Genomic DNA, 17,312 nt, shown 5'->3' on the forward strand with positions numbered 1-17,312 from the left:
TCTTCTTCTCCTCCTCTCCTCTTTCTTCTTCTTCTTCTTCTCCTCCTCTCCTCTTTCTTGTTCTTCTTCTTCTTCTTCTTCTTCTTTCTCCTCCTCCTCCTCCTCCTCCTCCTCTTCTTCTTCTTCTTCTTCTTCTTCTTCCTCCCCCTTTCTACTTATTCTACTTTTCTTCTTCTTTTTTCATTAAACCTAAAACTAAACCTAAAAAAAAACTAAACTAAATAACCTAAACTAATTAAACCTAAACTATTTAAACTAAATAACCTAAACTATTTAAACTAAATAACCTAAACTAATTAAACTAAATAACATAAACTAACTAAACTGAAAAAACTTAAACTAAATAACCTAAACTAAACAGAAAAGAAAAACAGAAAAGAAAACAGGGGCAGGGGCTCACTATGGGGGGCGGCAACGGGTCATGGAGGGGGCGATGACGGGGCGGCAGCGAGGCAGGGTGGCGACGGGGCGGGAAGGGTCGGCAACGGGCGGCGCTCCTCGGGGGGGCGGCGGCGGCCAGCTGGAGGGGAGGCCGCGACGGGTGGGGGCGGCAGCGGCCCGGTGGAGGGGGAGGCCACGGCGGCACGGGGCGGGGACGGCCACGCAGGGGAGGGGCCGGGCGGCGGGACGGCCGCGGTGCGGCGGGCCGGCGTGGAAGGGGCGGCGGGGGCGCGGTGGACGTCGGGGCGCCGCAGGAGAGAGGTGTGGGGCGAAGGGGCGAGGGGGCGGCGGTGGGTGGTGGGGCGACGGGGCAACGGGGCGGCGGGTGGTTGGGACGGCGACGGGTGGCTGGTGGCGGCGGCGGTTCGCGGTGGTCTCATCGGGGAGAGAGGATAGAAAGAGAGAGAGAGAGAGAGGGAGGGGCGGGATGGGGAGCTGTTAGTTAGGTTATCTCTTTGCCGTCCGCCCCCTTTTGCCATCCGCTTTTTTGCTCTTTGCCGTCCGCTCACGGACGGCAAAGAGGGGGCCGTTAGGTTTTTTTCTGAACAGCTCGTTAGTGGGGCCCACCTTGCTCTTTGCCTCCGCCCTCTGACGGCAAAGGTTCTATGCCGTCCGCCAGCAGACGGCAAAGAACTGGCTGATGGCAAAGACTTTCTTTGCCATCAGCCAGTTATTTGCCGTTTGTTTTTTGCAAGCTGACGGCAAAGACCTTCTTTGCCGTCCGCCAGCAAACGGCAAAGAATTGGCAGACGACAAATAAGCAAATTCAAGTAGTGCAAACGGAATGAAACCTTCGCAAGGATGCACGCCAGGTCTAACTTCACACACCCTTTCTTCGTTGAAGTTATACTAACAGCAGCATGGAATATTTGGATTACGCGAAATGGCAGAATTTTCAGAGCTGAGAGAGCTACTTTCAGTGCTTGGAAGTGTAATTTCATCCATGATATTTCTTTGCTTGCTCACAGGGTGAAGGACTGTAACAAGCCAAAGCTTTTGTCTTGGATTGCTTCTTTGTTGTAAAGCAAGTACAGTTAGTTAGCAAATAGGTAGACTCTTTCCCCTTTTGTTTTCCTTTTTTGTATAGTCTGTTTTACTTGTACAGTGGTTCTTTATATAATAAAGGGCTGTGGGGCTTTGCCTCACAGTAAATATTCAAAAAAAACCTTCTTAAGGATCGTTTTTGGAACAAACGCAACCCAGGAGACTTGGAGTGGACGTCAAGGAAGGGACGAGGCGGCCATGAGGCATGGAGGCGCGCCGAGGGGGTAGGCGCACCCCCCACCCACGTGGGCCCCTCGTAGCTCCACTGACCTAGTTCTTTCGCCTATATATACTCTTATACCGTGACAACATCCAGGGGAGCCACGAAACCTCGTAGCTCCGCCGCAACCTTCTGTATCCGTGAGATCCCATCTTTGGGCCTTTTCCGGCGCTCCGCCGAAGGGGGAATCGATCACGGAGGGCTTCTACATGAACACCATAGCCTCTCCGATGATGTGTGAGTAGTTTACCACAAACCTTCGGGTCCATAGTTATTAGCTAGATTGCTTCTTCTCTCTCTTTGGATCTCAATGCAAAGTTCTCCTCGATCTTCCTGGAGATCTATTCGATGTAATACTTTTTGCGGTGTGTTCGTCGAGATCCGATGAATTGTGGGTTTATGATCAAGATTATCTATGAACAATATTTGATTCTGATCTGAATTCTTATATGCATGATTTGATATCTTTGCAAGTCTCTTCGAATTATCAGTTTGGTTTCGCCTACTAAATTGATCTTTCTTGCAATGGGAGAAGTGCTTAGCTTTGGGTTCAATCTTGCAGTGTCCTTTCCAAGTGACAGCAGGGGCAGCAAGGCACATATTGTATTGTTGCCATCGAGGATAAAAAGATGGGGTTTATATCATATTGCTTGAGTTTATCCCTGTACATCATGTCATCTTGCTTAAGGCGTTACTCTGTTCTTATGAACTTAATACTCTAGATGCATGCTGGATAGCGGTCGATGTGTGGTGTAATAGTACTAAATACTGAATCGTTTCGGTCTACTTGTCACGGACGTGATGCCTACCACTACAAAAAAAATACACTTCCGTGATGATACGTGTTTGTCACAGAAGGTCACGTTTTCTGTCATGCATGTACATCCATGACAAATTTATGACAGAATCAAGATAGTCATACACGTGTTGTCGTAGAAGTGTTCCATGACATTACCAAAATTATCATCATGGAAGTGTCCACTTCCATGACGATAAATCGCGCGTCATAGAAGCGCTTTCGTCAAGGGTGACCGATATGTGGCATCCACCGTAACGGGACGCCGTTAAGCTATCGGGTCCGGTTTTGGATCCGATAACCCGTTAACAGCCCAGACCAATGGGAATTTTCCATGTGCAAAATTCTCATTGGCTGGAATCATTGTAAGCTATGATACGTCGACACGTGGCACGGCCCAACAGAGGCCCATTCTGGTGAAAAGGCCGGCCCGTTTGACTTGGTCAAAAGGTAACGGGCTGGCCCACGGAAAGCCTATTAACGGCCTGTTCGTATATGGCCCATTTATGGCCCGCTTACTACCGGCCCGTTACGGCCTATCGGAATTAAACCCAGTAGCTTCATCTGGGCCGTCCAATATGATTCCAGCCCATTGTAACTTTCGGCCCATGTACGACCCATGATGTCTTTCGGCCCCTATGAGGCCCTTTGTAACTCTCGGCCCATTAACGACCCATGGTGAATCTGGCCCATAATGAACAGTGTATCGCTTAATAACCATTAAGAGCCCATTATTCCATTGGGCCGTTTCCAGCCCGTGTTATCTTTCGGCCTTCTCAGGGCCCATTTATTCTTGGGCTAATTTCCACCATTCGGTTACTTACGACCCGTCATTGGCCTTTTCTGCTTGTGGGCCAAATTCAGCCCGCGGTTACAATCGGCCCATTTGCGGCCCGTTAATCCGTTGGGCAGTTTTCATAACGTCATCAAATACGGCCGATTAGCGACAGCCTGTTATTGTCGGCCCATGAACGGACGATTCCAAATCTAGCCCATTTACGTCCCATAATGCGGTCTGTTATTGGCCCATGTTTGGCCTATCGACAATACGGCACGTAGAAGGCCCATTGATGCTACGGCACATAGAAGGCCCATTGATGCTATGGCCCGTAGAAGGCCCATTGGTGCAATGGCCCGTACAAGGCCCATTCTTTCTACGGCCCTAAGAAGGCCCATTGTTTCTACGGCCCGTAGGAGGCCCATGGTAACTACAGTAAATATGTAGCCGATGGTTATTGTCGGGGGTATGAACCCCAGGCAGGCAACGGAACCGGATCCTTTTCAAAAACAACAGGGCCAGCATCGCCCCTCAATCCGGCTCGCCCTTGACCGGGCCGCTCGACACGGCCAGGCCCCGCGACCCGGCCAGACTCCTCAACCCGGCCCCAACGGCCGACTCAAGACTTCTCCAACAAGCCAGAGTCGGCCTTGGCGTGTTCTCCAACCCAGCCACGGGTCAGCTCCCGTCCCATTCCAGCCGTACGATGGGACGAGACTCCACCAACTGATGACCGAAGCCACAGTGCCCTGCCTGTGCCTTTGGTCAGACGGACGAGGCAACAGTTCCCCCCACCTACCCGCTGACCGGGGCAGGCGTGGCAATACTGCAATCATCATCACCTGACGAAACACCACTGTAGGCGACTCGACTTGGTCACGACCCTGACGATCGACAAGACGGCGGACGACGCCCCCGTACCCGGCGGGCCCCGCATCCGGAGAACCCGGCGAGCCCTGTCACCCAGCGGGTCCCAGCACCGGGTTCCCGGACACTGACGACCCGGCCCTACGGCCTTGTAACATTACCATTGTACCCCTGGGGGTGACCTATAAAACCCCCCAGGAGCCCTCATGCATACGGGCAGTTCACTCACTCGCACAGGCGATCATACACACCTAGCAAGAAACACACGAGGAGAGGGAGCAGCCTAAGCCTTGGCCCGACCTCCTTCTTCCTCCATACAGCTCCAGGAGCAACTCTGTACTGTTACGGATAAACCACACTCGGCAGGACTAGGGGTGTTATCTCTCCGGAGAGCCCCGAACCTGGGTATGTCTTGCGTCCCGCGCTCGCTCATGCCGACCTCGCCTCTGGAGCCCACCAGTGCCCTCGACCCTCCTCCTATCTTCAGCCATCCCTTGGCATCTACCGTGCGCCCACCACGACAGTTGGCGCCCACCGTGGGGCAGCTCGAGGTCCTGGCCGGGAGCATGCTTCAGACGGGGATCTTCTCCGACTCCGACGAACCCGTCACACTTGTGGACGACGTCATCGACGTGCTCGCCGCCTCCTTCGCCACACTGCGCATCTCCGACGCGCCTACGGATGACGAGTACCCCCGCGAGGTACTTAAATTTTCCAACTCCCCGCTCTCCATCAATGACGGTTCTCCTGCCGGAGCGATGGTCCTATGCGTGGAGGTTTTCGTCACCGACACCGGCGCCTCTTCTTCGTCGAGTTCGGCGAGGAAGGCCGCCGAAGCCAAGGCCGCAGCAGAGCGGGCCAGCCCATCCAACAGCGCCGAGGTCCGGACTCGCCTCGACGAGGATCGCCAGCGCCTGTTGGACCTCACCGAGACGCTTGCCGCCACGCAGCGCCGCCTCAACTCCGCCCGGCTGGAGCGCGACATGCGGGCCTGGGATGGCGTGATCGGGCGCGCCTTCGGCGCCCTCCCTCCCGTCTACGAGACTCCCGTGAAGAACATGCGCGCTGCCTAGGCGGCCGCGGTCAGCCTGGATCAGCTCATGGGCGAGGAGCTGCAGGATCGCCTCAAGAGGGTGAACGACCTCCTCGTCGCGGCCAATGCGCACCAGGACCGCCTCAACCAGCTCGCCAAGCCGGCCGGATCCAGCACCGTCCGAGTCGCCGAACCCGGTGAAAACCAGCATACGGCATCTTCACCACCCGGCGAGGTGCACTCCGGCTGCACCCGGACCCGGCGCTACATCTCCCCGACGGCTGCTGCCGGCTTGGCGGACGAGCCGGCCTCGGAGGCCCGGCACCGCCTCGATCCCCTGCTCCAACCCGGCCGACGTCCAGCTACAGGCGACCCGGCCCCCCGCGGTGCAGTCACGGACTGACTGGGCCCGCGCGCCATCGACGACACCGATGCTCGCCACTGCCTCAACCGACTCGCCTTCTCCCAGGAGCTGGAGGAGACCGGCCCCATCGGACCGGCGTGCTTCGGGCCACGCATCCGGGGTGAGCCCTTCACATAAGGGTTCACGCTCCCCCGCGACACACCCAAGTACAACGGCACCGTGAAGCCAGAGGACTGGCTCACCGACTACACCACCGCCTCGCCATACGCTACGTGCCCCTCATGCTCCAGGGGTCGGCCCGCACCTGGTTGAACAGCCTGCCGGCCGGCAGCATGAACGCGTGGGTCGACTTCGAGTAGGCCTTTGTGCGCAACTTCACTGGCACCTACAAGCGACCCGGCCGCCCCAGTCAGCTCGCCATGTGCGTGCAGGGGCCGACCGAAACAGGCCGCGAATACCTCGTGCGCTGGACCGAGCTCCGGAACAGCTGCGAGGGCGTCCACGAAGTCCAAGCGATCCAGTACTCCGTCAACGGGTGCCAAGACGGCACCCTCCTCAAGCACAAGCTCTTGCGCTCCAAGCCGGCTACCATGGCTGCGCTCATGGTGATGGTGGACAAGTACGCCAACGCCGACTCCGCCATGAAGATCCAGGTGGCACTGGACAAAGCCGGCAAGGCCAAGCCGGTGCCGCCTCCGAAGCCGGCCGGCGAGGGAAGCCGACAGCAGCACAACCAGTAGAACAACAAGCGCAAGGCCGATCAACCGGCTCAGCGCTACGACAACCGGCTCATCGCGGCCGCCGAGTAGGCACCCGCGGCCGAGCCGGCCGCCAAGCGCCGGAACACCAGCAAAATAGCATGTTATCCCGCCATGAGCTTCGAGGAGATGCTCGACGCTTCCTTCAAACACCACAACGGCACAAGACCGTCCACGCACACGCTCCGACAGTGCGCCATCACCAAGCACATCGCGAGGGGCGACATCCCGCCGCCTCCGGCTCTGGGAGCGGGACAGCCGCCTCCGCCCCCGTCGCCGCCTCCAGCCGGAGGCGCAATGCGCGACGACCCCTACCCGTCCCAGAACGCGACCTACGTCGTCTTCACCAGCCTCGGCGACGACAAGCGCAGCGAGCGCCTCCTACGGCGGGAGGTGAACACCGTCATCCCGGCCAAGACGGAGTACATGCATTGGTCGGAGCGCCCGGTCACCTGGACCCGGGAGGACTGAGGGAGTCCTGGACTAAGGGGTCCTCGGACGTCCGGCCTGTTATCCATGGGCCGGACTGATGTGCTGTGAAGACATGAAGGCCGAAGACTGTACCCGTGTCCGGATAGGACTCTCCTTGGCATGGAAGGCAAGCTTGGCGACCAGCTATGAAGATTCCATCTATGTAACCGACTCTATGTAACCATAGATCCCCCCGCTGTCTATATAAACCGGAGGGTGTAGTCCGGAAAGGATATATTCATTGCCATAATCATACAGGTTTGACTTCTAGGGTTTAGCCATTACGATCTCGTGGTAGATCAATTCTTGTAATACTCATATTCATCAAGATCAATAAAGCAGGAAGTAGGGTATTACCTCCATAGAGAGGGTCCGAACCTGGGTAAACATGGTGCCCCCCGTCTCCTGCAACCATCAACCTTAGACGCACAGTTCGGGACCCCCTACCCGAGATCCGCCGGTTTTGACACCGACATTGGTGCTTTCATTGAGAGTTCCACTGTGCCATCGATGAATGGTTCGATGGTCCCTTCAATCGTCGATAGTGACGCCGTCCAAGGAGAAACCTTCCTCCCCGGACAGATCTTCGTGTTTGGCGGGTTCGTACTGCGGGCCAACTTGCTTGGCCATCTAGTGCAGACCGATAGCTACTCCCCTGGCCATCAGGTCAGATTCGGAAGCTTGAACTACGTCACGGACGTTCGCGGAGACTTGATCTTCGACGGATTCGAGACCGCAGCGATCGCTCCCCCTCGCTCCGATGAACATGACTTAAATCTGTCATCGGATCACATCCAGGAGATGGTTCCTGTTGCTGCAACGACCTTAGAACCGGAGCAGATCGTGCCATCCGAGGCCACAGAGTCCGCGGCGTTGGAGCCGCACACAGACTGGACACCCTGTAGTATTTGCGTCAACGGAACTCCGGACTCGTCTCCGTCTATAAGTTCCGGACCATGTACGCCTGCGGACACCGAGCTGGATCGGTTATCGATGTTCGAATTCAGCGCCGCAGACATCTTCCAGCACTCACCTTTGGGTGATGTGCTAAACTCGTTAAAGAATTTTTCCTTGGAGAAGGACTCACAGCCGAACTATGTTCGGTTCGAGCTGGAGGCTGATGATGGGGAATTTTCTTCCCACCCGCCACCCACTTCATAGCCACTGTCGACTTAACCGACGTGCTTGATTATGGCTCCGAAGACATCGACGGTATGGACGACGATGCCGACAAGGAGCAAGGCCATGACCCGCCATTCACTGGACGTTGGACGGCCACCTCTTCGTACGATGTGTACATGGTTGACACACCTAAAAAAGCTAGCGACGATGGCAAAGAAGACCCAGTTGCGAATAAAACTTCTGAGACACAGTCCAAGCGTCGGCGCCCTAAACGCTGTTCTAAGCCGTGTCGCTCCAAAGATGGTAACATTGGAACCGGAGAAAATAGTACTCCGGACGACGCCGAAAACAATGAAGACCCTGTTGGAGCAGCATCCGAACAGGAGGGACAAGACAACGGGCAAGTTTACCCTGATAAACAGGCCATGCCCAATGACCCGGATGACGATAGTTACCGTCCAGTCTCCGAGGATGAGGAGAGCCTCGGCAGCGAGGATTTCATCGTGCCTGAGGCACCCCTCGAGCAGGAGCGCTCCAAGCGCCAGCTAATAGCTACTGCAAGAAGCCTAAAGAAAAAGCAGCAGCAGCTTCAAGCCGATTAAGACATACTCATTGATAGATGGACAGATGTCCTGGCAGCCGAAGAATACGGCCTCAAGCGCCCAGCCAAGAGTTACCCGAAGCGCAGACTGCTACCTCAGTTCGATGAGGAGGCACCAAAGCTCATACCTCCCTCGCGCAATTCGGAACGACCACCACGTGGTCGAGATAGTGCGGCGGACCGACCACCACGCGATCGGGATAAAACGGCAACTCAGGCCGAGCAACAGCCCACCCCACTGCCTCGTAAAAACAGAGACAAAATAGCTCGAGACCATACATACGACCTTTGGCAAGACGTGGACAGTAGAGCAGGACACACCAGATCAATCTACGGATCGCGAGGACGCTTCCCGACTCGGGATGATGGCTACCTATTCGGACATGACAAACCTAGTCACGCCCGGGCCGATAACCGCAGACGGACTTCATCAGAGGTGCGCCACGACGCGGCCCGATATAGAGGCGCCGCACACCCCCTCTGCTTCACAGACGAAGTACTGGATCACGAATTCCCCGAGGGGTTCAAGCCCGTCAATATTGAATCATACGACGGAACACCAGATCCGCAGTATGGATCAAGGATTTTATTCTACACATTCATATGGCCCGAGGAGACGACCTCCACGCCATAAATTACCTCCCACTAAAACTAAAAGGGCCAGCTAGACACTGGTTAAATAGCCTGCCCGAAAATTCCATCGGCAGTTGGGAGGACTTGGAAGAAGCTTTTCTTGACAACTTCCAAGGTACTTATGTCCGGCCACCAGACGCCGATGACTTAAGTCATATAGTTCAACAACCTGGAGAATCAGCCAGAAAATTCTGGACTAGGTTCCTAACCAAAAAGAACCAGATCATTGACTATCCGGATGCCGAAGCCCTAGCGGCCTTCAAACACAGCATCCACGACGAATGGCTTGCCCGCCACCTCGGCCAAGAAAAGCCGAAATCCATGGCAGCCCTCACGGCGCTTATGACCCGCTTTTGCGCGGGTGAGGACAGCTGACTGGCTCGTAGCAAAAACACAGCCAACGAGGCAGGCCCCTCCGAGGCCAAGAACAGCACCGGCAAGCTCCGGCGCAATAGACATAAACGCCGAAGCAATGGCGATAACACCGATGACACTACAGTTAATGCCGAATTCAACGGCTCCAAGTCCGGCCGGCGGAAGAAGCCCTACAGAAGGAACAATGAGGGACCATCCAGCTTGGACTGCATACTCGACCGTCCGTGACAGATACATGGCACCCCAGACAAACAAGCCAATCATACCAACAGAGATTGTTGGGTTTTTAAACAGGCTGGCAAGTTAAATGCCGAGAACAAGGAAAAGGGATCACAAACCGAGGACGAGGACGAAGAGCCCCGGCAGCCAAACACTAGGGGGCAGAAGAAATTTCCCCCTCAAGTCAAAATGGTGAACATGATATACGCTACAGATATCCCCAAAAGGGAGCGCAAGCGAGCACTCACGGACGTCTACGCAGTAGAGCCAGTCGCCCCAAAATTCAATCCGTGGTCTTCATTCCCGATCAACTTATATCGTCAAGATCATCCAACTAGTATCCGCCATGGCGGTTCGGCCGCACTGGTCCTTGACCCAATCATCGACGGATTTCACCTAACACGAGTCCTAATGGACGGTGGTAGCAGCCTCAACCTGCTCTATCAGGATATAGTGCGCAAAATGGGCATTAATCCCTCACGAATCAAGCCCATAAAGACAACCTTTAAAGGAGTCATACCAGGCGTAGAGGCCCGTTGTACGGGCTCAATCACGCTGGAAGTGGTCTTCGGTTCTCCGGACAACTTCCGAAGCAAAGAGTTAATCCTCGATATCGTCCCCTTCCGCAGCGGCTACCACGCACTGCTCGGACGAACTGCGTTTGCTAGATTCAACGCAGTACCACACTATGCTTATCTCAAGCTCAAGATGCCCGGTCCACGCGGCGTCATAATAGTCAATGTAAATATTGAACGCTCCCTCCGAACAGAAGAGCACACAGCCGCCCTAGCAGCAGAAGTACAGAGCGGCCTTCTCAAGCAGAACCGTAATCCGGCTGCCGAGCCCCTGGACATCACTAAGAGAGTCCGGACCACACTGCAACAAGATGGTTCGGCTCGTCAAGAGCTCGATCAGCAATTCGGCCTCCGTCCCAGTCCTAATGAGGTAGCCGCATCCGCACCACGCGTACATAGTTACGCACTCAAATTCCCATGGGCATCGACGGAGGCACAACTAGCTTATAGTTCGGCTACACCAATCTCGGACTCACTGGTACCTTTACTATTTCCTTTTTTTCTTTCTTCCCTTTTTCTTTCAGGTATCTTTTACACAGGCCTCCTTTGATGGCCTGATTACCGGTCCTGTCAAAGGACAAGTACACCAGATTGGCGCAGAGCACAGGCATACAGGGGAAGCCCTGGAGGACAATCCAACGACTACTTTACCTGTTTTTCAGTACCCAAAGGCAGCTCTCCTCTGGTTCTGGCATGTTAAATAGCCGGTTGCTTATCGCATTATTTGTATAAATGCGCTTGAACACATTAACCGAACTATAATGGAAACAGTTTACGGCCCAAGTCAAGGGGCCCCAGATACTACCTCTACGCTTTTTCTGTTTCCCTTTGCTATTAATTACTTACATCCTCGCACCCGTGCACTTTGGTATGTTTCATATTCGCCAGGGGCTCCCTATCGCCCCATAATACGACAACAAAGTCCGAACACTTCTTATAGATAAGTTCGTCACCCCGAATTTAGCATTATATGCATTGGCTCCGAATCATGTCTTTGGTCAATAGTTGGGTTGCCCGGCTCCTGTGCTTGCTACCCTACGTTCCGCTACATCGGCTAGGGTAGTAAAGGGACAACTACTGCGATTGTGCCCTGGTCTAAACCGGATGAGCACCACAGTAGAGAAAGCCGAAAACTGACTGTCATGATGCGGCGAGAGCCGGTAAGCTGTTCGGAGGTCACAAATCGTTGAAGATTTTTTCCGCATTTCGCGAAGGATCGGTACTTCCCGGTGAGACGATGACAACACTCTGATTCATATACCAGGGGCTGCGCCTATGTTTTATTATAAAACTCCTATGGCTAAGTGAGGGCGTTTAAGCCGCATAGTCTGATTGCCTGGTTCGTTGCGCTAAACAACTCCTTCAAGGACCATATAATTGGATCCAGATTGTTTAGATTCCATCCCGAACACCTCCGCACTACCTACTGTTGGAAATATGCCCTAGAGGCAATAATAAATTGGTTATTATTATATTTCCTTGTTCATGATAATCGTTTATTATCCATGCTAGAATTGTATTGATAGGAAACTCAGATACATGTGTGGATACATAGACAACACCATGTCCCTAGTAAGCCTCTAGTTGACTAGCTCGTTGATCAATAGATGGTTACGGTTTCCTGACCATGGACATTGGATGTCGTTGATAACGGGATCACATCATTAGGAGAATGATGTGATGGACAAGACCCAATCCTAAGCCTAGCACAAGATCGTGTAGTTCGTTTGCTCAGAGCTTTTCTAATGTCAAGTATCATTTCCTTAGACCATGAGATTGTGCAACTCCCGGATACCGTAGGAATGCTTTGGGTGTACCAAACGTCACAACATAACTGGGTGGCTATAAAGGTGCACTACAGGTATCTCCGAAAGTGTCTATTGGGTTGGCACGAATCGAGACTGGGATTTGTCACTCCGTGTAAACGGAGAGGTATCTCTGGGCCCACTCGGTAGGACATCATCATAATGTGCACAGTGTGACCAAGGAGTTGATCACGGGATGATGTGAGTTACGGAACGAGTAAAGAGACTTGCCGGTAACGAGATTGAACAAGGTATAGGGATACCGACGATCGAATCTCGGGCAAGTAACATACCGATAGACAAAGGGAATTGTATACGGGATTGATTGAATCCCCGACATCGTGGTTCATCCGATGAGATCATCGTGGAACATGTGGGAGCCAACATGGGTATCCAGATCCCGCTGTTGGTTATTAACCGGAGAACGTCTCGGCCATGTCTGCATGGTTCCCGAACCCGTAGGGTCTACACGCTTAAGGTTCGATGACGCTAGGGTTATAGGGAAAGTATGTACGTGGTTACCGAATGTTGTTCGGAGTCCCGGATGAGATCCCGGACGTCACGAGGAGTTCCGGAATGGTCCGGAGGTAAAGATTTATATATGGGAAATCCTGTTTTGGACACCGGAAAAGTTTCGGGTGATATCGGTAATGTACCGGGACCACCGGGAGGGTCCCGGGGGTCCACCAGCCCCAGAAGGCTGCATGGGCCAAGTGTGGGAGGGGACCAGCCCCAGGTGGGCTGGTGCGCCCCCCACCAAGGCTCAAGGCGCAGGGAGAGTGGGAGGGGGCAAACCCTAGGTCCAGATGGGCCTTAAGGCCCACCCTAGTGCCCCCCCCCCCTCTCCTCCCCTTGACCGCCCCCCTGGATGGGATCTAGGGCTGGCCGCCACCCCTTGGGGTGGAACCCTAGAGGGGGCGCAGCCCCCCCTCTCCCCCTATATATAGTGGAGGCAAAGCGGCAGCCCAATACACGAAGTTCATCTTCCTCTTGGCGCAGCCCTATCCCTCTTCCTCCTCATCTCCCGTGGTGCTTGGCGAAGCCCTGCGGGATTGCCACGGTCCTCCATCACCACCACGTCGTCGTGCTGCTGCTGGATGGATTCTTCCCCAACCTCTCCCTCTCTCCTTGCTGGATCAAGGCGTGGGAGACGCAACCGGGGTGCACGTGTGTTGAACGCGGAGGCACCGTTCTTCGGTGCTCAGATCGGAATCAACCGCGATCTGAATCGCTACGAGTACGACTCCCTCATCCGCGTTCTTGCAACGCTTCTGCATCGCGATCTACAAGGGTATGTAGATGCACTCCCCTTCCCCTCGTTGCTAGATTACTCCATAGATTGATCTTGGTGATGCGTAGAAAATTTTGAATTTCTGCTACGTTCCCCAACACCTACGTGAGGGTAGAAGCCGACGACTGGCCAACCCTCAGACTCCATACAACACGACCGCATAGGAGGAAACAATCAAAACATAACAAACATTGTATTACAAACCGGATTTGTTTTTATCATATAACGCAAAGACAAAAAATGAATGTCTTCATTCGAAAATAATTTCCTGCCCGCATTGCGCTGCTGCAAGTCGAGATCCCTCCAGGACATCCGCAAAATATCGCTTGGCGGTGCGGTGCTCCTTGCCCTCCGGCGGCCCCTTGGCCACCTCGACGGGCGTCCATCTTCGCCCACCACATCTTGCAACGAGCGAAGGCCATGCGGGCACCTTCGATACAGACTGATCGCTTGACGATGTCTAGCCGCAGACAAGCCCCCATCACCCGCTTTACGAGGCCAAAATAACTGCTAGGTATAGCTTCGGCTGGCCACAGCCGGATTATTAAATCCTTCAGGGCCAGTTCGGCCACCCTGTGCAGCTCCACCAACTGTTTCAGTTGATCGACAAAGGGCACCGGATGTTCAGGCACAGCATATTGCGACCAGAACAGCTTCTGCGTGGAATTCCCTTCTCCGGCTCGGAAGAACTCTGCAGCATCGGACACGGTGCATGGCAGATCCACAAAAGCCCCTGGGCAACTCCGAATCCGGGTTAGTAAAAGGTACTTCTTCTCCGCATACTTGCTTTGCATGTTAAAAGCCTTACCCGCTGCGATCTTCTTGGCCTCCTGGATCTCCTGGAGAGCACCCCGGGCCTCATTCTGTGCGGCCTCCGCGCTCTGGTGAGCCTTGGTAAGTTCGGTCTCTCGAACCGACGCTTCACGCTCAAAAGCCTCACACTTCTTCACCGCGTCCTGGAGCTCCTGCTGGATCTCGTCGACCCGGGCCTTGAGCTTCTTACGGGCGGCTTGCTGCTGGACAGCCTTCCCCTCGGCTTCGGTCAAGGCATTTTTCAGGGCCTCGACTTCGGTCGCCGCTCCTACACATATTATGACACTCCGGTCAAATACTCACCACCTATTCTTTCTGAATACACAGCAAGTCGTTACTCACCTTGCTTCTCGTGGAGCCGAATCTTCACCTCGCCGAGCTCGTTCTCGGTCCGCTCCAGTCTCTGCTTTAGTTCAGAGACTTCGGCAGCATGTGAGGTCGCGGCCAACAGCGATGCCTGCTTATTCATACATATTAACTTAGTCTCCTACAACAAAGGATTGATCCTCCGTCCGGTCTTCCTTTCCGAACACCGGACAGTGTCTCAGGGGCTACTGTCTGCATGGGGTTTTTCTCTTTCTACGTCGCTTACCTCAAAACCTGTCAACATGTTGTTGCAGGCCTCGTTAAGTCCAGTTTTGGCGGACTGAACCTTCTCGATCACCGTCCCCATAAGGACACGGTTCTCGTCCACAATGGAGGCGCCTCATAGCGCTTCCATCAGGTTATCCGGTGCACCTGGTTGGACAGGGGCCATCGGTGGAATTGGCGCACCCCCTCCTTCGAAGCAAGGCGCGCGCGGGATTCCGGGGCCGTACCGGTCCCCGGAATCGTATTTGGCTCAGGACCAGATTGAATACGTCCCTCCTCGCCAGTCTCCATGGGGATTTGCTCCCCCATATGTCCGGCAGTGGAGGTCTCGCCTTGCGGTGCCTCCTGGACAGCGTCCTGGGCCCCTCCCCGGCTCAGAGCGGTCCTCTGGGACAACACTTCGGTGTCGTCCTTGGCCTCAGGGGAATAAGCGGGCGCCGGCGATATACTGGCCATTTCTGCCGGATTCAACGAACCTCCAGATGAGGATCGCTGGATGCTGCCACGGGCCGGACTATGATAACCCACAAGTATAGGGGATCGCAACAGTTTTCGAGGGTAGAGTATTCAACCCAAATTTATTGATTTGACACAAGGGGAGCCAAAGAATATTCTCAAGTATTAGCAGTTGAGTTGTCAATTCAACTACACCTGGATAACTTAGTATCTGCAGCAAAGTATTTAGTAGCAAAGTAATATGGAAGTAATGGTAATGGTAGCAAAAGTAATATTTTTGTGTTTTGTAGTGATTGTAACAGTAGCAACGGAAAAGTAAATAAGCGAAGAACAATATATGAAAAGCTCGTAGGCATTGGATCGGTGATGGAGAATTATGTCGGATGCGGTTCATCATGTAACAGTCATAACATAGGGTGACACAGAACTAGCTCCAATTCATCAATGTAATGTACGAATGCGTTCCGAATATAGTCATACGTGCTTATGGAAAAGAACTTGCATGACTCTTTTGTCCTACCCTCTCGTGGCAGCGGGGTCCTAGCGGAAACTAAGGGATATTAAGGCCTCCTTTTAATAGAGTACCGGACCAAAGCATTAACACATAGTGAATACATGAACTCCTCAAACTATGGTCATCACCGGGAGTGGTCCCGATTATTGTCACTTCGGGATTGCCGGATCATAACACATAGTAGGTGACTATAGACTTGCAAGATAGGATCAAGAACTCACATACATTCAAGAAAACATAATAGGTTCAGATCTGAAATCAGGGCACTCGAGCCCTAGTGACAAGCATTAAGCATAGCAAAGTCATCGCAACATCAATCTCAGAACATAGTTGATACTAGGGATCAAACCCTAACAAAACTAACTCCATTACATGATTCTCATCCAACCCATCACCGTCCAGCAAGCCTACGATGGAATTACTCATGCACGGCGGTGAGCATCATGAAATTGGTGATGGAGGATGGTTGATGATGACGACGGCGAAGAATCCCCCTCTCCAGAGCCCCGAACGGACTCCAGATCAGCCCTCCCGAGAGGTTTTAGGGCTTGTCGGCGGCTCCGTATCGTAAAACGCGATGAATCCTTCTCTCTGGTTTTTTTTCTCCCCTAAAGTGAATATATGGAGTTGGAGTTGAGGTCGGTGGAGCGTCACGGGGCCCATGAGGCAGGGGGCGCGCCTAGGGGGCAGGCGTGCCCCCACCCTCGTGGACAGGGTGTGGGCGCCCTGACGTGGATTTTTCTTCCAGTATTTTTAATATTTTCCAAAAAGATGTTCCGTGGAGTTTAAGGTCATTCCGAGAACTTTTGTTTCTGCACATAAATAACACCAGGGAAAGTCTGCTGAAAACAGCGTCAACTCATGCAAGTTAGAGTCCAAAACAAGGGCAAAAGTGTTTGGAAAAGTAGACACGATGGAGACGTATCAACTCCCCCAAGCTTAAACCTTTGCTTGTTCTCAAGCAATTCAGTTCATAAACTGAAAGTGATAAAGAAAAACTTTTACAAACTCTGTTTGCTCTTGTTGTTGTAAATATGTAAAGCCAGCATTCAAGTTTTCAGCAAAGATTATGACTAACCACATTCACAATAACTCTTAGGTCTCATGTTTACTCATATCAATGGCATAATCAACTAGCGAGCCATAATAATAAATCTCGGATGACAACACTTTCTCAAAACAATCATGATATGATATAATAAGATGGTATCTCGCCAGCCCTTTCTCAGACCGCAAAACATAAATGCAGAGCACCTTTAAAGATCAAGGACTGACTAAACATTGTAATTCATGGTAAAAGAGATCCAATCATAGTCATACCCAATATAAATTAATAGTATTGGATGCAAATGACAGCTGCGCTCTCCAGCTAGTGCTCTTTAACAAGAGGGTGATGACTCAACATAAAAGTAAATAGATAGGCCCTTCGCAGAGGGAAGCAGGGATTTGTAGAGGTGCCAGAGCTCGGTTTTGAAATAGAGATAAATAATATTTTGAGCGGTATACTTTCATTCTCAACATAACAACCAAGAGATGGCGATATCT

This window comes from Aegilops tauschii, chromosome 7 (assembly GCF_002575655.3).
Source record: "Aegilops tauschii subsp. strangulata cultivar AL8/78 chromosome 7, Aet v6.0, whole genome shotgun sequence".
Taxonomy (NCBI): Eukaryota; Viridiplantae; Streptophyta; class Magnoliopsida; order Poales; family Poaceae; genus Aegilops; species Aegilops tauschii.